Raw genomic sequence first — 22,401 nt, forward strand, 5'->3', positions numbered from 1 at the left:
TCTTATAGGTTCAAACTGTCAGTAGGGTCACAGTAAGTCACATCTTGCTGGAGGGTGTGATTCTATAAAATGCTGCAAACGCCCAGTTGCATTCCACCGGCAACACTACTGACTAGTCCTACTCGTTAGCGTCCACGTCGCAAACCCCGGACAATGGGATCACACTCATAACGGTGTGATCGCAGCAGATAACGAGAGGATGAAAGGCGAGTTTCTGGCGCCTGCAAACCAGAACCAACCAGCTAAGGGAAGGTAACCCCGACAGAAAAATCCACCAGAGAAGGCAACGGGAAACCACTCTGGTCATCTTTTCCCAGGAATCACTATGGCGAATACATACAATAAGCAGTTGTCCTGGCTGCGGAGTAGCGCAGGACCGAGATGCTTTCGCTGTAGTGATCGCCAACGTCGGGGGATCTGACAAGACACCTCAAGAAGAAGACGTTATCTTTTATTTTGCTTACAAGCACTCTAAAAAATATTTATTTTTCCTTAGTAGAATCAATTATAAGATATGGCATGAAGTCGTGGGGATATTCAACTAAAACTAACATTAAAATAATCCAGGGCCTCCAGTACTCTAGAGTTAAGAGAATTGTACCAGCACAGATTTAAAGACAAAGTAGTGATAAAGTACAAAACACTTAAAACTCCGCCAGTTCGAGAATAGCTGTGGCTTTGCATCATTTTAGAACAATTTGATAGAAATCATTTCAAAATTCCTCTCAAACATAACCATAATACACGCTTAACGTATAATATACACGCTTAACGTATAATGATGGTTTGGTGGTACCAAAAATATCTAATACGCATGTTAATAGAACTCTTTATTATTTAGTACATAGCATTTTTAATCTTTTGCCAAAAAAACTTAAATTAAACAAACAATGTAACAAAAGCAAAATAGAGAGTGGCTACTCGATCAAAAGTTTATGGATGGATAGTTATTCAAATATCTTATGAGTACATGTATTTTTAAAAATATATTTTCTTTCTTGTATTTAAAAAGAAAAAAAGCTGTTTATTTGTATATAATATATAAAACTGATATTTTCGGTTGTTCATTATTTATATATGTAAATTCATTGATTTTATCAATTTCATTTATAAGTATTAATTTAAATCTCCACCAAAAAGCCACAGAAAGTGGCTTGGTGGGATTTTAGTTATTGTACAGAAATAGATTTATAATATATTATTCTAAAAGTGTAAAAAATTATATTAATGTAAATAAAAAAATAATATTAGCACACAAATATTTAAATTTTCCATTGGAGTATTTGAGACCAATCGCGATGGTCATTCTTGATCGCAGATAGATAGAATGGTGGTATTCAAATTCAAAGACCGTTTTAGAGTTACCTACATTATCCAAAAACCATTTTGTGGTATCCAAAGAACTTTTACTAACAGACTCCCAATGGTAACTTTGTATGTTCAGAGATTACTTTGAGAACTCAAAGATTATTTTGTTTACCCGACGATTACTTAGTAATCCAAAAATCACTTTGATCACTTTGATGCGGATTCTACCTAACCGTAGAGACTATTTTAAAGTGGGGATACAAAGATTACTGTTGTGGTGTGTGTTAAGTACTCACTGATACATTCACACGACGCCGACGTACTTCTTTAACACAAAGGGCTGCAAATAAGATTAAGATTACGGCCTTTTGATACAATCCTCAATAGTCAAAGACTCTAGTTTAAGGAAAATTTTAGTTAATCGTAGCTCTACGATACGACGCTAATTTTTTTTCTTTAACTATCCTCCAAATGGATAAATGTTTACAAAAAAGGGTGCAATTATTTTCTCATTCTTGACTATGAATTTTAGTGACGGACCAAAACAAGATTTTCAGTTTAAATCAAAACCGAAACCAAATTAGCTTCTGTTTAATGACGAAGTTGATTGATTTTTTTATTATTTGTTAATAGACTAGTAAACTAAGTAAAGATTTTTTTTTCTTAATTTTATGTGTGTGTCAGCGCTACGATTTTTTAAAGTTTTGTATCTCTGAATTGACTCCGTGTGTAACGTCAGAGGTTCTCTTTCGCTTATTCTCGATCAGTTCTGCCTATTGACCCATTCACAGCAAGCAAACCGAAAATTTTCCACAACTCTCTCATCATTGGTTGATTAATATGAACCAGTGGCATCGTTTAAAGTTTTTCGTTTTTATCGAAAGGTTTTTTTTTTCGCATGTTTTCAGGAAACTTTGCCGTACAATTTAATGCTCCAATTTTTACTGCGCGCATGAAAACATTTATTGTAACCAATTTCCCGTAGGGCTGAAGTTCGTCATTTCGGTCGAAACCGGAATTTGTTTCAATAAGATAAAAGTCTCTTCAAAACGTCAAGAATCACGCGTTTTTATTTTTAAAACTTACGACTTAAGTTTTCAACCCCTTCCTGCTTTTAATTTTTGCCTCATAACACATTTATCTTCTTATGTCTTTATTCAAACTCTTTATTGCTCACTAGTTCGACCCCATCTAGAATACGCTTCTCCTATTTGGTCTCCATTCTACAGGACTCATATTGACCTTATCGAGTCTGTTTTTCTAAGAACTGTCTGTCTTTTTTAAGAAAAGTGGCATGGTTGCTCGGATTACAAATGGGTAATTATTCATATTTTAAAATAGAGCAATATCTTAATCTGTCTTCATTGGAGAGACGTAGAACTGAGATGGACCTTATATGCATTTTCAAAATACTTAATGCTTTAAGTGATGTCCCATCTCTGTTGCAATCTTTTCATGTTCCCAACCGTGTCACCAGAAGTCAAAATCTTCTGAGAGCAGCTTTGGTTTTTATGCTCCAATGTCCAGAATGTGTAGATTGGTCAATTCATCACACGACTTGGAATTCTTTGGGATAGATCCTCCGGCTTTTCATAGATCTCTTCGCGACTAAACAGTGTGGGATGAAGTTGGATTGGCATGGTTTAGCTCAAAGTTTTAGGTCTTTCGTTTTTTTTAATATATTGTTTACAATTATTGTGTTGCCCTTTGTGTGTCTTTGCCAAATAGTTTTATGTTCTTTTTGTTTAGTTTCTTGCATTTATGTTTCTTCATGTAACTGTTGTAATTGGCTTAGGCCGTATATATAATAAATAAATGTCTTCAATTATATCCGTATGATAAAATAATAACAGGAAGTAATCAGTGAGTGTAAAATCGCACTTTGTTTTAGAAAAACTTACAAATAGGATTTGTAAATGAGGCGAACTAGAGAGGCTAACCAATCTAATTTCCCCGAAGCGTGAGATTAAATGACCTCGAAATGGAGAAATCCTTTCCAAAGCGAATTTCTACCATAATGACTTACTGCTAAACTCAAATGGGGAAACATCTAGGGTAAGATAAATAGAACTAAAAATCGTAAGGAAAATGAAGTGGAATATGTTTGTGAACATACAAAAAAAAATGTGTCTGGATGCCTGTTTGAAGTGATTACTAAAAATCAAGCTTTTATTTAAATAGGAGTTGCTTATTTTTTGCCATGCTTATAATGTAAGGCTTATATTTTATTTACTGCAAAATGTACATTCCTTATTACTTCTATAACTGCAGTGCGAGGATCTAATGGAATAATCGGCTGTGGCATTGTTAAAGAACTTCTCCGCATTTACTTTAAGAAGTAAAAACCACAGAAAACTCGTTCAAGAGAAGCCGGACTATAAAAATACATCAACCGACCTTCCGTTCCACTTTGACAGTGTTCGGCATTTTGTGTCCTATTTTTATTTATTTCAACACGTGATAAGTCTTTATGGCTTATTGCTATTACGATATCTTTCAGCGGTGCTAACCACCCTCGTGGCCGTAAAAAACAATTTGCTCTCGCGTATTTTGTATATAAATTTGTATTGAAAAGATTTTCCTACGGCCGCGGGAGCGTTTGGATCACCTCAGGTCCTGATCCAGACTTCTACATCGCGCCTCTAGTTGCATTCGCTCCAAGCTAAAAAGGGGAAAATGTATGAGAGAAGGACTCGAGTCAGTTCGAAGCCAACTTGCGGCGTTTTCCTGGAATCAAATGCGTAGAAAATTGTTGGAAAAAATAATTTTAACTCTTGTGTGGCCGCGATGTCACACTAGTCGACATACGGTACAAGACACGATATATATCTCTTATTTTTTAAATTAAGAAGCTGAATTTTTTATTATCTTCAAATGGACATTTTCACACCGGATTTAGAAAGTAACATTTGTATAACTATGCTGGATTGTAATACAAAAAATACTTAACCTTGCTACCCGAAGAATGCATATCTGTAAATACAGCAAAACAGCTGTATTAAAGAGAGCACAACGGAGGTGTTGTGTGAAACAAATTCAGTAGGTTGTTGACAGTGATGGGGGACGCACGCGTGCATTATGAGAGTCGAATTTATTTTAACAGAGCTATATTATATGTTTATTTTTATAAATTATGCAAACGGAATTAATAAACTGTATGTTTCCGTGTTTTTTTTTTCAAATATCTGAACTTTAGAATATTCCGTCTTTTGCTTGTGGTAACACGATGTTACCTCACCGTGAGCAAAGGTATTTTTTACCACATTTTTAAAGAGTTAAATACGAGCTATTTAATCAATGAACGTAAAGACCCCTTTATGCCCAGGCGGGTGAAGAATACAGTTCTGTGTCAAATAGAATCAGAACCCTAGACAAGTATTTTCAACTCGATAGCGGCTTTCAGGTAAAACTCCCGAATATAGAAATCGAGTGGAGATAAGTTCGCCTCGTCGTGTATTGGTTGACGCGTTCACCTACCATTCGTGAGATCCTGGGTTCAATCTCTGGCAAGGGTGACGTGAAATATTGATTTTAAAGATTTCTTTAATAGCAGTATTCCATTGTTCCTCTGACACCTGATGTGTAGCATTAATCAGGTCAACTTCATGTAACAGATGATCAAAATACACTGCATTTGGTTTACCAATTCAGTTTCCTATGCACCATTGGGTGTGAAAAAGCGAATGATGATGATGACGTTGAAGATCTCTCAATAATCATAACTAGAGCCTGATATAAAATACATGGTCTAAATAGACTGACGCTCGGAGGCTTGACGTCCGCTCGGTCGGGCGGCCGGAGGCAGTTTGAAATATTTTGAAATTGGTGCATTTTGACGAGATAAAGTCATAATACTTATGATATTTTTAGAAGACGTTACGAATTGCAGTGGTGATAGATCTTTTTCGGAATAAATAGCGAAAAATTGAAAGGAGGGTACCGGGAACAGAATGAATGGTGCAGAAGAATGAATTATAGTTTTGTAAGGCTGCGGTATTCATTGTTTGGACATGTAGAGAGAATGGATAGCAAAATAACAACAATCCATATTTAATTAATTTCTGACTGGCAGATTATGCACCTTAAAATTTAGACCAAACATTGGTATATTGATTCTCATGAAAAGACTTTGTAACGATTTAAAGATAAATTTTTAAAAAGAACTGCCGCGGCAAAATCTTACATTTTAGTTTTCGTAAATAAATACAAGCATTTTAAATAACATAAACTTTCTGATATTTTTCCTTTTGTTTGATTTAAAAAAAAAATAATTTTGATTTTTTTGTTCATCATAAAAAAAATAATAAAATAAAGCCAAATCAGTTTTCCACATAAATACAATTATAAAAATCCAGTTCAGTTAAATATTAATTCATAGAAGTGCATGCGTACGAGTTTTTTTTGTGTGAGGATGCGTGTGTAAAAAAGTGGAGTGTGGTTTTGGTAGGTATGTGAATATGTGTATGAGTGTATATGGGTGTGAGTGTGGGTTTATGGCTAGTACTTTTGCTATACTTTTGCTATCCAAGTGACATGCTCTTCGAAGAATTCAGAGTACTTAATAGTATTCAACAGTATATATTGAGAACGGTAGTGGTTACACACATAAATAGAGACAAATATCGAGGCAACACAGCGTTGGCAAGAGGGTGCATGTATTTTTACCAGAAATTCGAAAAAGCGGGAGTGTTGTCAAGTTGAAGAAAAGGTTGACAGACCAAGATGCCAGATGAATTACAACACAAAACAGATCGACTTGAGAAAATTATATTTATAGTTTTCGATCTCACCGGGACTTAAACCTGCAGTTCTCCGTGTGAGACTCGAGTATCTTCGATCTGAAACCGGTAGTCATAATTTAAATTCTCTTAAATTAAATTTGTACCCAATGTTACTCATATCATCATCGTCATCGTCATCGTACCCTAATACTGCATAGTGCGTCGGGAAACCAGATGCAGTATACCGTGATAACTCTTTGTTCTTATTAAAGCAAATGTACAAATCACCCTCTTAATGCACATTTACAATTAAACGTAGTTATGCAGAAAGCAGCCAGCCATAGAAAAGTGAAACTGAGATAATAGCACCTTTATGAAACGAGTGAATAATCAAATCTACACAGCAGTAGGAATATTTCTGACTGTGACAAATAATAAACAATGAATACAGTAGGTTTTTTACATTACAAACGAGAATCTTATTATGTTTTTGGTCTGTTTAAATGATTTTTAAAGTACCGTAAGATTTTTCTAGTGCTGTTGGTGTTGTTTTTTGCAAAAAGAGAAATGCTTTTTTGTGATTTTCAGAAGGTGATTGTCACAGTTTTTTGTACAAAAGCGGTCTGGCTATTATTATCTCTATGCTTTCTGCATAACTACGTTTAATTCCTCTTTCTTCTATAATTCATATGGTGTCCATGCGGCTTAACTGTGGAATCATCTCCCATCCACCATCAAAGATGTTTTTTGCAGTATCTCTGTTTAAATAACATCTGAAAAAACATCTGTTATCTCTTCCTTAATCTATTCTCTTTTTCTCTTTCCTCTTTACTCCTTTTTACCATTGAATACTAGCATTGACTTAGGGTAAGTTGTATAAAAATATTGCTTTTCTGTTTTTTTATCTTTAGTTATTAATTTTCTATTGAATGGGTTTTGAAACTATATAAATAACAACTTATTTTATTGGTTGGTTGGGAGAAATTGCCATTTGGTAATGAGCCCGCCAATGTACAATTCAGTTTAGATAAATAAGAAAAATAAATAATCTTTGACATGAAAGTAAAGTTCTTGCCTAGATGCCAGTCCAGGGACTATGAATTATTGCAGTGTAAAACCGGATTTAAAACAAATACTTCACATTGCCTCTCCCAGGAATCATACCAAGGACCTTGAGGATTACAACATTACGAGGTGGACGTATCTCCACTCAACTTTCTTTTAAAGGATTTTTACCTGAGATTGGTTGTCGAGTCGAAAACACTTACTTAAAATTGAACGTAGTTATGCAGAAAGCAGCCAGACCACAATTTTGAAAAATTGAGATATTGATGTTATCGGGTGCAGAAAGGTCAATTCTATGTTCTGCTAAAAACATCCAGACCGCTTTCGCACAAAAACTGTATTTATCACCTTCTGAAAATGATGTCGATCACAAAAAAAGCATTTCTTAATTTGCAGAAAACACCCACATCTCTAGAAAAATCTTATGGTTTTTTAAAAATCATTAAAACTGGTAAAAAACATAATTGGATTCTTGTTTGTAATATAAAAAAAACTTATGTATTCATTGATTATCATTTGCTAAAGTCAAAAACATTCCAACTGTTGTTTAGATTTGATAATTCACTCATTATATGGCTGGCTGCTTTCTGCATAACTACGTTCAAATCGTATTCTGTTTCACACACAATCCGTTATCTTGTGTTTGTCCGTAAGATTAATGATCTATCAATTTTTTTATATCACTTTTCACCATTTATTTTTATTTATTGTTTTTTTGGTCACCTTTTTTGGGCATGCATGCAAAATTAAATACAACAAAAAAAGCCAGTACCAACCTACATATATAATAATAAATAAATACATATTACCTACGCAGGATAAAGTCTATTTTGCAAGAATCGCAAATAAGGTTAAATTTCATATGTAGTCAAATTTGTGTTTTTTTTTTTTAGTTGTAATGGGTTCTCGCTTATTTTTCGAATAGGAAAAAAGCAGTTTTTTCACATCTTTACAAATTAAATTACAAAGTAAGTGCTGAGTTAAGTAAGTTCGTTATGTAGAATAAACAGTATACTGGAGTTAATTAAGTAACTCACTTAAGTAATTAACAAGCGTCCTACATTTGTCCTAACTCGATGGACTAAACATTAACTTAATTACATTGATCATTTGTTTTTATTCTGCCAATACCGTAGTTTGATTTTTATTTAAGCATTAATTTATAAAATCCGATAGTTGTAATATACGACACAATTATTGGAAAGTGTTAAATAATTATTGTGTTTGATTACCCAACTCTATTCTGTTCACAATAAATCGAAATTCAAAAAAATAGTAATAAATTAACTGTTTTACCTTTATATAAGTACTATGAATAACTACTTACTAATTGTATATTTTAAAATATTTTGAAAGAATTTATGATTAATTTATTAATTTATTATGAGAAAAATTTCCTGAAGGAAATATGAAAATCAAGGAATTTACAAGGCTATGACATGTCATTGGCTAGCCTAAGTGGCCACTTTACATTCTGTGTATCATTCACCATTCTATTTATGTTAAAACATCCCCATTTTCTCAAGTTTTCCATCTGTCTACTTTCGTTAAAAAAAAGAACTGAAACCCTTATTGGTATGGATGAGATTCATCAAGCTGAAATATTTCACCTACTAGGCAACGCCTAAAAACACATTTCAAATTTTCATAGGCAGAATAGTGAATACTACACATTGTGTAAAGTTGTCACGCAATCCAGCCGATGACAGATGATTAGCCCGGAAAATGCCCAGTGTTCCATATTTATTTTCAAAAAATCCACTCATCTACTTAATGTGTAACGTATTTGTGTTTTTTTTTATTTTAAAGATATACATATTTATGTAACTTAATACAGACGCTGAAGTTTTGTTTGTATATTTCACCATTTTATCTATTTTTTTATATTTAAACAAAAAGAGTAGCAAAAAAGACTGTTAGTTGCAATTTACTTAAATATGAAGATGCCGAAGGTGGTGAGCAGGTGAATAATGTGCACATCATTATTTAATGTCTGTAATTCGTTTTTTCGGTGAAATCAATTTGTTTTATTAATTTCTTGAAATTTTTAATCTTTTTTTTAAACTCATCTTTTGAATCATTTATTCTGATAATTTTTGTACCATTCATTGAAATAAAACATAAACTTAGTAACAAAATTGTCATTATTAAACACAGGTAAGTCCTGGCTAATACGAAGAACTTACGTACATTACAAAAGCTGTAAATTAAAAATAAAAAAACCTAATCGCGCAGTTTCACAGAAAAATGAACGCCTTACCACTCCACGAGATTTGATAAGTGGGTTCTAGAAATTAATGTTTCGATATTATCTGATGGTGATTACTTTAAAAGGGACTTTATACTACAAATAATAAAATGTAAATAAAGATTTGAAAACAAAAACATGGCTTCCGTGTATTTTTTTAGCAAACAGTGTTTATGAACAATGTTTTCCACGACGCGCTACGATTCCAACCACTTTTTATCCGATTTTATGTGAAGTCAAAAATATTGTTTGGTTTTTGTTCTAAATCCGAATCTTCTAATTTTGAATATCTTCTATATTGATGTTAGGTAGGTACCATAAGGATGGGTCAAAGGAAAGATGGAAACGAAAGGTAATTGGCAAGGAATAGTATCGATAAATGCTGTTATTTACTTAACACACACTTCTGGTCGAACAATAAGGAGAGGTCTCAGCAAAGTGTCCGTACAAGGTTTTCCCAGAGCATGAATTATGTCATACCCAAAACGTGTACGACTTTTGCTCAGAGGCATCTCTCATTTATCGCACCGAGAGTGTTCAATATTTTGGAAGAGCGTATTAAGCTCTCAAGGACAAAAACTTTTTTCAAAAAAGTAGTTGAGGACGGTATTTTTCTTAGTGGAAGGGATTTGAGTAGGAAACTCCTTAATTTTCCGAATGTTTGAGTTTACTGTTTATCATATTGATGTGCCACATATATATGAATTTAAAAAAATATTTTCTTTGTTTCTGATCCTATATTTGTGGTGATATACGCATGCGTCTGTGTCAACTTATTGCTAGTCTCATCTCAACACAGGACTTTTAGTCCCATGGAGTTAGGACTTGCGTCTCAAATAATGTACAGTAAACTTATGCATGTAAATAAATAAATTTATTATTTAAATCCATAAGCCATTCACAAAGAAACAGGACAAACTAAAAAAAATACTTTCAAAATCAAAGCACGACGTCAGTATTATTCGAAAACACATTGAAAATGCGCCATGGACGAAACACCATATTTTAACAATTGAGAATTTATCAACGCCAAAAAAGTGCAAAAAAATTATGCCATTTAGAATCGGGTGAAATAAAAATCATTGGTTGATTAAATTATTTTTGCTGATAGGTGTACTACGGACGAGTAGATTCACGTATCACACCCGGTATACGCCAAATTACTACGTACCTACCTACCCATCAGACTTTTATTGACCCGTCAATTCTAATTATAACGGCAAAATTTTAATTAACTTTCATGTTCTCCGATTTCCAATATCCGAGCTCGTAAATCCAACAGCATGAAATGAGGACTTGAGAAAGAAAGACAGGTAACTCACATTTTTTAGCAAACAACAGTTGTGATTCCGTGGTAATAATGAAGACTAGCGGATCAAAGGTCCGAGGTTCGAATCCCAATCTACCGCAACTCAAAGTCCATTTATCCAGAACAAATTATTTACAACTTTTAGAAAAAGATATGAAAATATCAATATTTGCGTAAATAATAATTATTCTATTTTACAAAATGGATTTTAAAAATCACTTGAGAATATATCCACAATTATTTTACCAGACAACAACAGCATTGAAAAAGCTAGGATAAATGCAGGACGGTCAAAAATACTATAAAATGGACTTTAAACACGACAATGGCTGACTTAAATCACATGATGACTACACTAACCAGACGGGACATAACACGACTTGATCTGTTAATATTTTTATAAAACCCTAATGGGTTTTCAAAATAATAAAATTTTGTCACGTACGTGTTTTTAGACCTCGCCCCTTAAAGTGAAGTATGTTTGAAATATTTCCTGTAAATATGTTTACTGAAGCTTTCGTGTTAACACATCAATCACATTTTGGCCACAAGTATATTTACTGTCAAAGATTTGTTTTACACTTGGTAATTATAACAGCTAATTAAAACAGGCTTGTCACCTTTTTTTAACAAAACACCCTCTGTCGTTTAATAAAACATTTACATTAATTACAGAAGTACGTACTTACATATATTGATATTTACATAAATTGTTTATTAATTTATTGAAACGCCTTTTTGGCTTTTACATATATAAATAAAAAGACAGACATAAATTTTACACAAAAGTAGCAAAAAATATAAATGAAATTTTACATATTACATATTACCCCTTACATATTAGTAAAACATATATGAGTATACATTAAATAGGTACATACATATCGATGGCTTAGAACTAAAATATTGTACCTCCATTAATCACAAGACTGAGAAAATCGCATTTGAAGATTTGCACATCTTGGAAGATTAGATTTTATTTAATAGAAATAAGGTTTTGTATCTGATATAAATACACTATTTAGGCATGGACTTAAAATTGGCATAATTTTTTTTTTATAGTTATGGAGTTACTATATCTGTGCTTTTAAAAATATTGTCAACAGGATTTACAACATATTTTAATAAGTATATATCTTTGGATTGGTAGGATAAGGATGTAACACATAAAAGCACCGGTTAAACTCAATAATTTTCATTTCCTAACTCATTTTCGGCAAAAATTGTATTTTCAATATATAAATTTTAAGCTATCGATATATTGTAGTAGAGAGAACAGAAGTACACTTTTTCCCAACAGTTATACTAATTTAGTCTTAAAATTTTAAGAAATTAGAAAAATAATGATTTAGAAGATAAATTATCAATGTCTAGATATTTCAAGATTAATTGTTTTAGGTGGCTACCTCTATGGTGTAAAAGACATTTTCGGGTTCAATTCCTGATCAGACTTGAACGATTAAATGTGATTTTTCTAAAACCTGGGTGTTTCGTGTACTTGTATTAATTCAGTACAGTCATTGGGTCTCCTGGTCTGTTGTGGTTTGTGACACAAAAAAACAACAAAATAAAGAAATCTAGGCATTTAGACTACCTAAATTACACTTGTTTTAACAACTAATAGAATGTGTTATATCAGCACGTTGATTATTTATTCAATTATTTACCAACACCGTACAATTTCACTGTTCTGACTTTATTTCAACATCACCGTTTTTTATTTAAGTATCCGATAATTATTTATTTTGGGGGGCATTTTCTTAAAGTTGTAAATTATTCACTTTTAGAAAATAAGAATCAATGTGTTGTAGAACGGGGTGCAAATCTCGAATCTTTGATCCATGAGTTCACAAAACAGTCACGGGCACATAGCTCGTTTCGGGATGTCACAAAATTGATACCCTATTTATGTAGCTGAGCTTTTTTCTAATTATGTCACCTATAGGAAATTGACAGAAATATAAAATTATCATCATATTGATTATGTAGATATATGTTACCCAGATGCTTATTCTGAACTGTTTAATAAGTTGGAACAACAATTGCAGAATACCTTTATTATGCTATATCTTTAACCTTCGCAAATTCGACCACATAATAGAATACCGCTCGCAACTACACTGGCACAGCATCAGACGTAAAAGAATCATTCACATTCTATCACTTCGTCACAATATTTTGTATAATCCCACTTCGCCTGCTTATCTGAGAGTGCTCTTCAATCCTTTATCACAACATGAGCTATCTCTTCATTCTAGCAACGAAAGTCCATTTAATACCCTTTTACCACTCTAATTTTTTGCTTCCTTTTTCACAGCAGTAGCTACTTGATTGTGAAATAATCTACCCGATAATGTCAGTAACGCCCCTTCTTTATTTACATTTAAAACGATATTGAAATATCACAATATGAATATCTCAGATTTTTCATTATTTTCCTTCTTTCCTTTCCATCCAAAATAAAATTATTAGATTATGTATTAATACACATAGAATATGTCCATATACCAATTACTTTTTTTCTTAAACGAACTATTTGGATTAGTAGGAAGAAATTTCCTTGAGGCAATATGCCCGCCTTTATATGAATACAAAGTTAACATATATTTAAAGTGTTAAATAAATCAATAATATACATAAATTCATATATTTGAGGAATTATTTAAATGAAATATTATTTGCCTTTAAAAAACAGATATTTTCGAACGGTTTCATAAAAATATTTTGTAAAAATGTGAATGATGCAAAAATCATTTTTTAAATGTAAAAGTTTGTCTAAAATTTTTCCAATCCAAGGATAATAGCCAAACTTTAACCTGAAAGAAAGAGTCCAATTTTCGTTTGTATATCAACCACTTTTTGTGGGTCATTTATTTAACTCGATTGCCCATTTACGTATACTTTATCTGAGTTGTACGAATTTTCAAAATAAACTTCATGCCATTATTTTCTTGCCTTGATTATATAATGATTCGTTTGAATATAAATATTATGTGAAAAATATAATGGGGAATAGTCGCATTAGTTTTACCCAACGAATGGGACATTAAATTTGATTAGTGATAAATCACCGCCGAAAATTACTTGTACTGTATAATTGAACAAAGTAATACCTTATGCATAGAATTGGAAAAAAAAAAGTAGGTTCAATGCTGTCGAAATTCAATGCTTCAGGCAAATTTGTGGTAAAACTATGTACGAGAGGTGCTCAGATATAAAGGTTCGTGCATTATGTAGGGCTGAAATTATCGACAAAATCACGAAAGCAGTTATGCGTTGGTTTGAAAATGTAGAGCGAACCGATTTAAGAAACGAATGTTTACGATGCAAAAAACGATGAAGACCGAGAATAACATGACATGATCAAATCTAATAAATTCTTGAAGATAGTCATGTCAAAAGTCGGAATAATCGGCGCAAATGCAGGAGATTGTAGAGACAGCGAGATCAATATGAAATGACAGAGTGATATGACGTTATTTCCTCTGTGGAGCATGATAGTTTTAGAACAAATTTAAAAAAAAAATAGTTTATTTATTTATTTATTTTAAAGAAACAAACAGTCGACAATGAAATAGTGACATTTAAAAAAAAAAATACAGTTTAAAGACAGACCAGCAAAGTTTCTAAATAAAAATCATACATATTATTAAATTGTGTTACAACAAAAGGATGTGTTTATGTGTATTTGTAAATGTAGATGTGTGTATATGTGTATTAGTGTGGGAGTAAGTGTTCAGGAGGGTGCATCATTAAATAGTAAGTGGGATCGTATCGCAGCCAGAAATAATAAGTCTTAAATTATTTTTAAATAAATTAAGGGGGATGTAAAATATATCAATAGATGAAAAAAAACATTATAGTTAGAGCAAGAACGATAGAGGTAAGAGTGTTGTGCATAGTTAGTGCTAAAGACTGACAGATGGAATAAATACTTATTTCTTGTCACGCGAAAGGGAACATTAAGATTAATTTTGGAGAGTAGGTTAAAAAAGTGTACTTTATTATTTAATAATTTTTGTAAATAGCAAAACTCAGATACAGTGCGTCTATTTTCAAGGGTAAAAAATCTATTTTGTTTGGCAGATTGGCTGTAAGTACAAAGTCTTTTATTGTTTTTATAATCTAGGTATTTAAAAAATTTTCGTTAAACATTTTCAATCCTTTCTATGTTTGTTAAGTATTGTGGGCTCCACATAACGGATGCAAACTCCAAATTACTGCGTACAAAAGTGTTGTATAAAGTTTAATTGGAGATATTACGTTAAGTATTCATCGCGTTAAAAAATTTGTATCATTATTGGACCAATTATTTTTTTACTTGTAAATAGCTTCTCTAAATAGAAATTAAGTTATGATAAAGTGGATAATAAAAAAACAACCTCTAATTTGGAACCCTCAATACTTTCAAGGGTCCACGAACTGACATATGTTGGTAGAAATATGTACTAGGCGTATCAATGCAAAAAAAAATAAAAAAAATAACAAATCATGATTAATACAATATTTTCAACCCGTAAAATATTTTTCTTCGTCTTTTTAGAGTAGAAGAAAAGAGTTGTAAGCCCTAAAAATATGTAATATAACGGTACTTCTTGAAACTTAACTTGCCGTATGAATCAAACCGCGTAAGTTATTTGGTTCACCAAGAAATCCTAATAGCTCTCTTCACACACTTAACTAAAATAATGATATTATCTCGTGTAGCGATCCCTTTGAATTTATGATCTCCAATTAACGAACGCCGATTGGAAGGACTCCGCCATTGTTAGTTAATGAAACATTTTCAGTATTCCGCTGGAACTCTGGTGAGAGAATTTGTATGGTGCTTATCATGTGTACAGGACCGTAATGCGATTGGAATGATAATAAAGTAGTTATTTACACCGATTTGTTTCGGTTATTTTAACCATATCAAAAACATCTTATTTCTTTGAGTTATTTTGCCATGTGTCGTTCTCACTTGCCGACGCCGACGTTAATATCAACAGAAGCGTCAACGTTCACATATAATGTGTATGGGTATCTCGTTATCTGCACTATAAAACCCGTCCTCATTCTAGAAAGATATTCAATATGCTGTCCCCTGAAAGAGCTCTAGTTTTGTTCAACCAACACTTATTTTCAGCTTCATAAGGTAGAAAGAAAATTTTTGCCAGTACCTACCCCTTTGCAGGCAATTGGTAAATAAACCAAAGTAGGGAACAAAATGCCGAACACTATTCCAGTGGAACGGAAGGCCTGTTGACTACAGTCAACAGGCCAGCTTCTCCTGAAGAGTTTTAAGTGGTTTCCTCTCCACATGAGCAAATGCTGAGAAGTTTCTGATTGACTCACTCTAGAATATTCTTACTGATCCCAAAAACATAGCTAAAATTAAACGTAATTTAATTGCAGAAAAATTTTTTTTTGAAATATAAACATTGTTTATTTCCTTGTAACTTCCGGCAGCCACAAAGAACTCTATAAGTGCCAATGTTTTTTAAGAAAATGTTTGCAATTGGTTGCTGCACATTAATGGGGACGAGGTTGTAAATTTTTTTAAAGTTCGAGATTAGTATTAGAAAATATTGTCATTTTTACTAAATATTTTTATGTTTTTTCATTACGTATTTTTGTATTATGTAATTTGATGATACTATTATTTTGTATATTTGAATATGTATGAATACAAATTCGTATGATTTATATTTTAATATTTATATCTGATTTTCTTTTTTACATTGTATTCTTTGGAATTGTATTATTTATTACTTAAACCTTGTTTTTCTGGATTGTTATTATATTGCATCACATGTCATTTTAATTTAATCTAATTAATTTTACGATGCATTTTTTATCGTTAATTATTATGGCTTGACACTGACATAGCCTAAAAAATCTTAATACGTTCATTAAACAGGTGTAATTTTGAATTAATGAATAAATAAAATAAAAATATTGTAAGCAAGGTAAAAAATAATGCACCTCCCCCATATTTTTTTTTTTTTAAAAACCCTTAGTATTCGTAACTAGCTCATTCGTATAATGTTATTATAATATTTTGGTGTGGTTCTGAGCTCATCACCTGAGTTCATTACGAGGAGTGCTTTTGAGCAACCCACTGAAGAGCCTCAAAGCTTATTGGTCTGTCTCAACTTCCAGTCATGCAAACTTAAAGTTTTAGTGACCAGTTACCAAAAATGTACAAATCTATGATTAATATATTTATATTGAAACTAATTAAAACACGAATATCGAAACTAATATTTTAAAAGTAAAATAATTGACAGATTTCTCTAAAGCCTTTGATGTGGCTGAGATATGCCTTATACACTCTAAAGTTATTCTTCTAGATGTTTGTGGTGATGGACATTGTCATCTCTTTGATCAGGGATATAAATATATAACAATGGCAAGACATAGAATAAGTGTCAATATTCCTCCCTTTCACACTAGATTTGGTCAAAGGTGCAAGGATAATTTTTCTCCCGAATTCTGTAATACGCTTTCCCACAAAATTATACTTTAAGAAGTAATCAACATGTGACTGAAGCAAATTAGCGCAGATGACAAAGAATATATATTTGAGTGATCTTTGAAATATGTATTGAACACTCTAGAGCCCTTCTTCGAACAGGTTTCCCAGAAAAGAGGACTCCTAAATTAATTTGTTACAAAAAATATACAGTATAAAAACTGTAACAAGTCCCAGATCTGACGACACTGATAAGTATCAAATTACCAAATAGATGTACAAGATTGCAGTCTAGAATTATAATTATTTTCTAAGTTCTGCAATTTTCAGGCTACACCGGTTCTGAAACGAGTATGGAGAAATTGATATGTTTCGTTTTCGACTGTGCGTTTTTAGATTAAAAATTCTTCTGGCAATAAAAACAAACTAACTTGTTTTATTGGAATATTGTAAAAATCACCATGAACTTTTGTTGTTTGCTTACCTACACTTAAACAATACTTTCTGTTGACTTCAATTTTTTGCCTTAACGTGTTTTAACTCATCTTTTCAAAATTGTTCTTTCACGCTTAAAGTATTCAGCTTTGTAACATTAATGGAAGCTACAAAATTTTTGACCTTAAATTCAGAATTTTAGTTCGAACAAGTCATACTTGAACTTTCATCTGAAAATCAAAAATCTGAATAGGCAATTTCTTAGTTTCTGAGTAACGTTAAAAACTCAATATTTTTGTAATAATACAAAAAAAGTAGTACATAAAATGCTTTTATTCGCTGAAATCACCCTCAAAGTTACTGCGGTGGAAAATTCCTAAGTGGATTTAAATGGTGACACGAGTGGCAGTTAACACGAGGTGAGAACGACTAAAGAGTTTTTCACCTCAGTATCTTTGAGCTAATTTCAGCGAATAATAGCAAATTATGCCTTACTTTTTTTGTATTATTACAAAAGCTTAGAGTCTAGCACAGTTTTTAAAGCTACCCAAAAATAAAGAAATTGCCCTTTTAAATTTTGAATTTTTGGTTAAAAGTTTATGTCTGACTTGCTCGAACTTAAATTCTCCATATGAGGTCAAAACTTTTGTAGCTTTCATTAATCTTCCACAAATTAAAAACAAAAAACCGAACAGCTCGAAAATTTTCAGAAACCCATAGAAAAAATCATAACTTCAAAACTACTCATAATACGAATCGGATACTCATAATATGAGGCACCTACGTTTAATCTTTGGACGTTACCTCTCCGGCCACCCTGTATATATTATACACAAATACTTACTTGGTCTTTTTATGTTGGTCAATCTTTTTTTTTACACTATATAATAATCTATGACTATGTTTTCTGAATAACACAAGATTAAATAAAATCAAACCTATTTATATACGAGTAATTGTACTGCGTATATATTTTATTTTAAATATATATTTAATGTATAACCAGTTTAGCTCTGGAAACAACAAAGTCAACTTCATAGGTCGCCAGTGAAGTGATGAAATTAGACCCCGTCCTACCCTGACTTCCGTCAAAGGAGTATCGATGATGCCCCAATTAGAACGCGGACATATATAGGAACATTTCAGTAATTACAGGCACTTTCTTCCCCATGGTACGTCTACCGACAAAGTTAACAATTACCTCCATGGCTCGGTAGCGCTCAATGTTAATTTCTTATTAAGACGTGCATTGCGGGTCCTCAAATTAAATTAAATGCCTTATTAAAATATAGAACTCAGAAAGTGATTCCACGTGAATATAAAAACAATATTTAAAGAGAAACAACACAATTGTAAAATTACAATAAATAATTATTTAGAAATAGTAATGGTAAAAGTACAAAAAACGCCGACTCAAAATGGATCCATGGACACAGGTTTTGTATTGTTTGTTTTTTTGTTTTAGTTTTTTATTTAACTTTTTGTGCATAGACAGGTTTATTGCCAAATTGGAATTTCTTCCAACCAACTAATAAAATAAAAGATTTATTTTTATAATTTAATTTACAAAACATGTTTAACGGAAAATAGAAATAAAAAGCTTAAGATATATTTATAAATAAGTTTATTTGCATTACCTTAAATCAATAATATAACTCAAAGGGAAGATGGAAAAACGAGGAAAGGGGGAAAGATCAAGGAAGAGAAAGGAGATGTTTCTTCAGACGTGATTTACACAGAGATACTATAGTAACATCTTTGATGGTGAATGGAAGATGATTCCATAGTCGAGCCGCATGGACACTATATGAGAAAAAAGAGGAATTGTGGATGGGTATTAAGATAGTGCTTTGAGAATTAGAACGAAAAGGTAAACCATGAACTGATAAGCGTTAAAATTTTACGGAGGTATATAGGAGCATTAGGACTATGAAGAATATTGAACAGAAGTGAGAGGGAGTGATAATTAGAAATGTGGTCATATTTCCTAAGACCAAAAATATACCTTTCGCATGTATTCTGAATTCGTTCATGTTAATCAAGTTGCTTACAGCATCAGTCATAGAAACATCAGCGTAATATGGAATGGGTAGTAGTAATGCTTGTATGAGACTGCATTTAGTATCAAAAGAATTTTACATATTTATTAATTAAGTCATTTTTAATTTAATTTTCTTTAATCAAGAAAAATATTTTGCGGCTTATTTATTTATTTTTTACATAAACGGCATAAATTGACTTAAACGTATATTTAATATAAGTGTGAATTTTTTATTATTTATAAATACATGACAAAAAATGATAAAATTGCATTACTATAACAATAGTAACAAGTAGGTAAATACACATGAGCAACCAAAAATATTAAAGAAATAAATACATAAATATGAAAAAGCAAAAAAGGAAAACATTATTAAATACAAAGAAAATTTTAAGAATTATATTGAGAAAGAAAAAAAGAAATCAGACTCGTTTAATAACTTTCAAGTCCAGAACTATATATATCAGCCTTGTTCTCATTCTGATTACCATATCTGAGGAGCCTAGAGCCTAGCCTAGCGTAGGCTTATGTGATTCATAAATATGAGCTCGCCAGCATGGATATTCATTATCGAGATGCAATATTTTTTACAATTCAATTCGTCTAGTTATAAACATAAATTAAATTAAACCCTACATATGTTTTAAAGCAGATGAACAAAAATTAAAGTATTTTAACCATTATGATAACTGGAAGCTGGAACAGATTTAGGAGATTGAGCTTCAAAAGAGAGAAAAAAAATGTCTTCCATAACATTTGAGATAAATTTAACATGGGTTTAATAAATATTTAGTACAGGTGTTCAGTTATAAATATAATTTTAACATAACACAGCAGAGATTGAGATGAAGGAAATATCTAGATGGAAATCATTATCTAAATCTACCTAGGGTGTAAAATCCAGTCTTTTTTAACAAACATTTAGACGAACTCCAAATATTGTTGATAAATATAAAGTTTTTGCATAGGTAAAGTTAAACATTTGTTTAATGTGCTTACTTAAATTGGCTTTTTGAATAGGTAATTAAATAAAAATACAAATTTTACATGCAATGAACATTTAAATTTTTCTCCCGCTTAGAGAACAATAACCCGAAACGTGTGTTGAATTTTTTTACTTATATTATTATAGTTTAAGAAGAGTAGATATTTGAGGGTATTATAAACAAACTTAGAAATCTCCATTGAAGAGTTACTGAGATATTTGCGAAAACGTTGATAAAAGAATTGTGAAAGTTCTATTTACGCTTCACTAACTCAACGATGTCAAGTAGTAATTGAAACCTTTTTTTTGCAAGATTTAGAGAGGGTTTTAAAATTACGCTTTTATTTAGGTAGGTGGGTTTTTATGTATAGTTTAATTTGGCATCAATAAATCATTTTCCGCTTTTGGTGGAGATTTCTAAATTTGCTTCTTCAATACCCTAGTTTGTATTTTAAAAAGTACTTATAACGAAAAAAACTTTAATTTCTAAAATTACATTGGTTTTTTATTAAGGAAAGCACACCAAAAACGGTTACTATCAAGAATTTACTCCAACCCTTAGAATTCAGATTTCATTACTAAATAAATTTGTTGCAACAGAGAGTGAAAATATTTTGAGAATACTCTTATGACCTGTCATCGGCTAGTTTAAGTGGCCACCTTACCCACTGTGTAAGATTCACCATTCTGCTTATGTTAAAACATCCATATTTCCTCAATTATTCCATCTGTTGACTTTTATGAAGTTAAAGAACTGGAAACATTATCATGTGGGTAAGATTCATCCGGCTGAACCAATTCACCTACTAGGCAACGCCTGAAAACATTTTTTATATTTGTATACTTCTTATACCAGTTAGTTCATTCAAAAATATCTTGAGTACGTCCAAATCATTGTAGATTTCCTCCCTAGGGAATTAATTAGATTTTAATTTGTTGCAACAGAGAGGAAAAACATGTTATATATTATTTTATTAACATAAACGGCTAATCTGCCTTTTACAAAAAAATATAATACAAACATATTTGGCTTGGTATTCTTTTTTTCTAAACGTAAATTTCCTTTTACTCAAGATTGAAAAAAAAAAATTAAAAATTATACAACATATTCAGTAGAATGTTAAAACAGTTCAAGAATAAATGAAAAAAACAAATTAAATAATAAAATATTGTAAAGTAATATAACAAGAAAATCTTAAATACTGTTTCATACAGCTGAACAAAGTAAACAAAAAATTGAATATAGTATGGAATGCATAAATAAATAAATATAATTAACAGTTTTTAAAGGGAAATATGGAAGCCTAGGTATTTACCGGGCTTATGACATGTAATTGGCTGGTTTAAGTAGCCACTTTACACATTGCGTAAAATTCATCATTCTGCTTTGTTTATGTTTTCCCTCTCTGTTGCAATAAATGTATACCTGAATAACTCCCTAGGGAGGATATCTATCCCGTCTACAAGCATTTGGACATACTCAAGAAATTGCAGATTTCATTACTTCAATGGTTTCTTTATTTCCGTAAGACTGTTTGTATATCAAGAAGTAAATAAATCGTTGCCCGTCTCTTTTACTAATCCCCCCCCTTTTTTCGTCTCGAAAGGCTGTCGGAAATCAATCACTAGCTATACTTAAAGCAACTTTCAGCACCGGACTGCCCAAGGGAGAAGTGAAGGAGCTATGGTGAAATCGGTGGCTTGAAAGTCGTGACGCTGAATAAAGGTATCAAATGGACGCGGTTTTTTTGCAACATTTGCAGCATTTTTTATAGTTATAATTACTCGGTAACTTACTAGGTAACAAAAGTCCGACGCATGCATGAAAAGCG

Source organism: Micrasema longulum, unplaced genomic scaffold (assembly GCF_059751315.1).
Source record: "Micrasema longulum isolate JH-2025_06_02 unplaced genomic scaffold, ASM5975131v1 h1tg001425l, whole genome shotgun sequence".
Taxonomy (NCBI): domain Eukaryota; kingdom Metazoa; phylum Arthropoda; class Insecta; order Trichoptera; family Brachycentridae; genus Micrasema; species Micrasema longulum.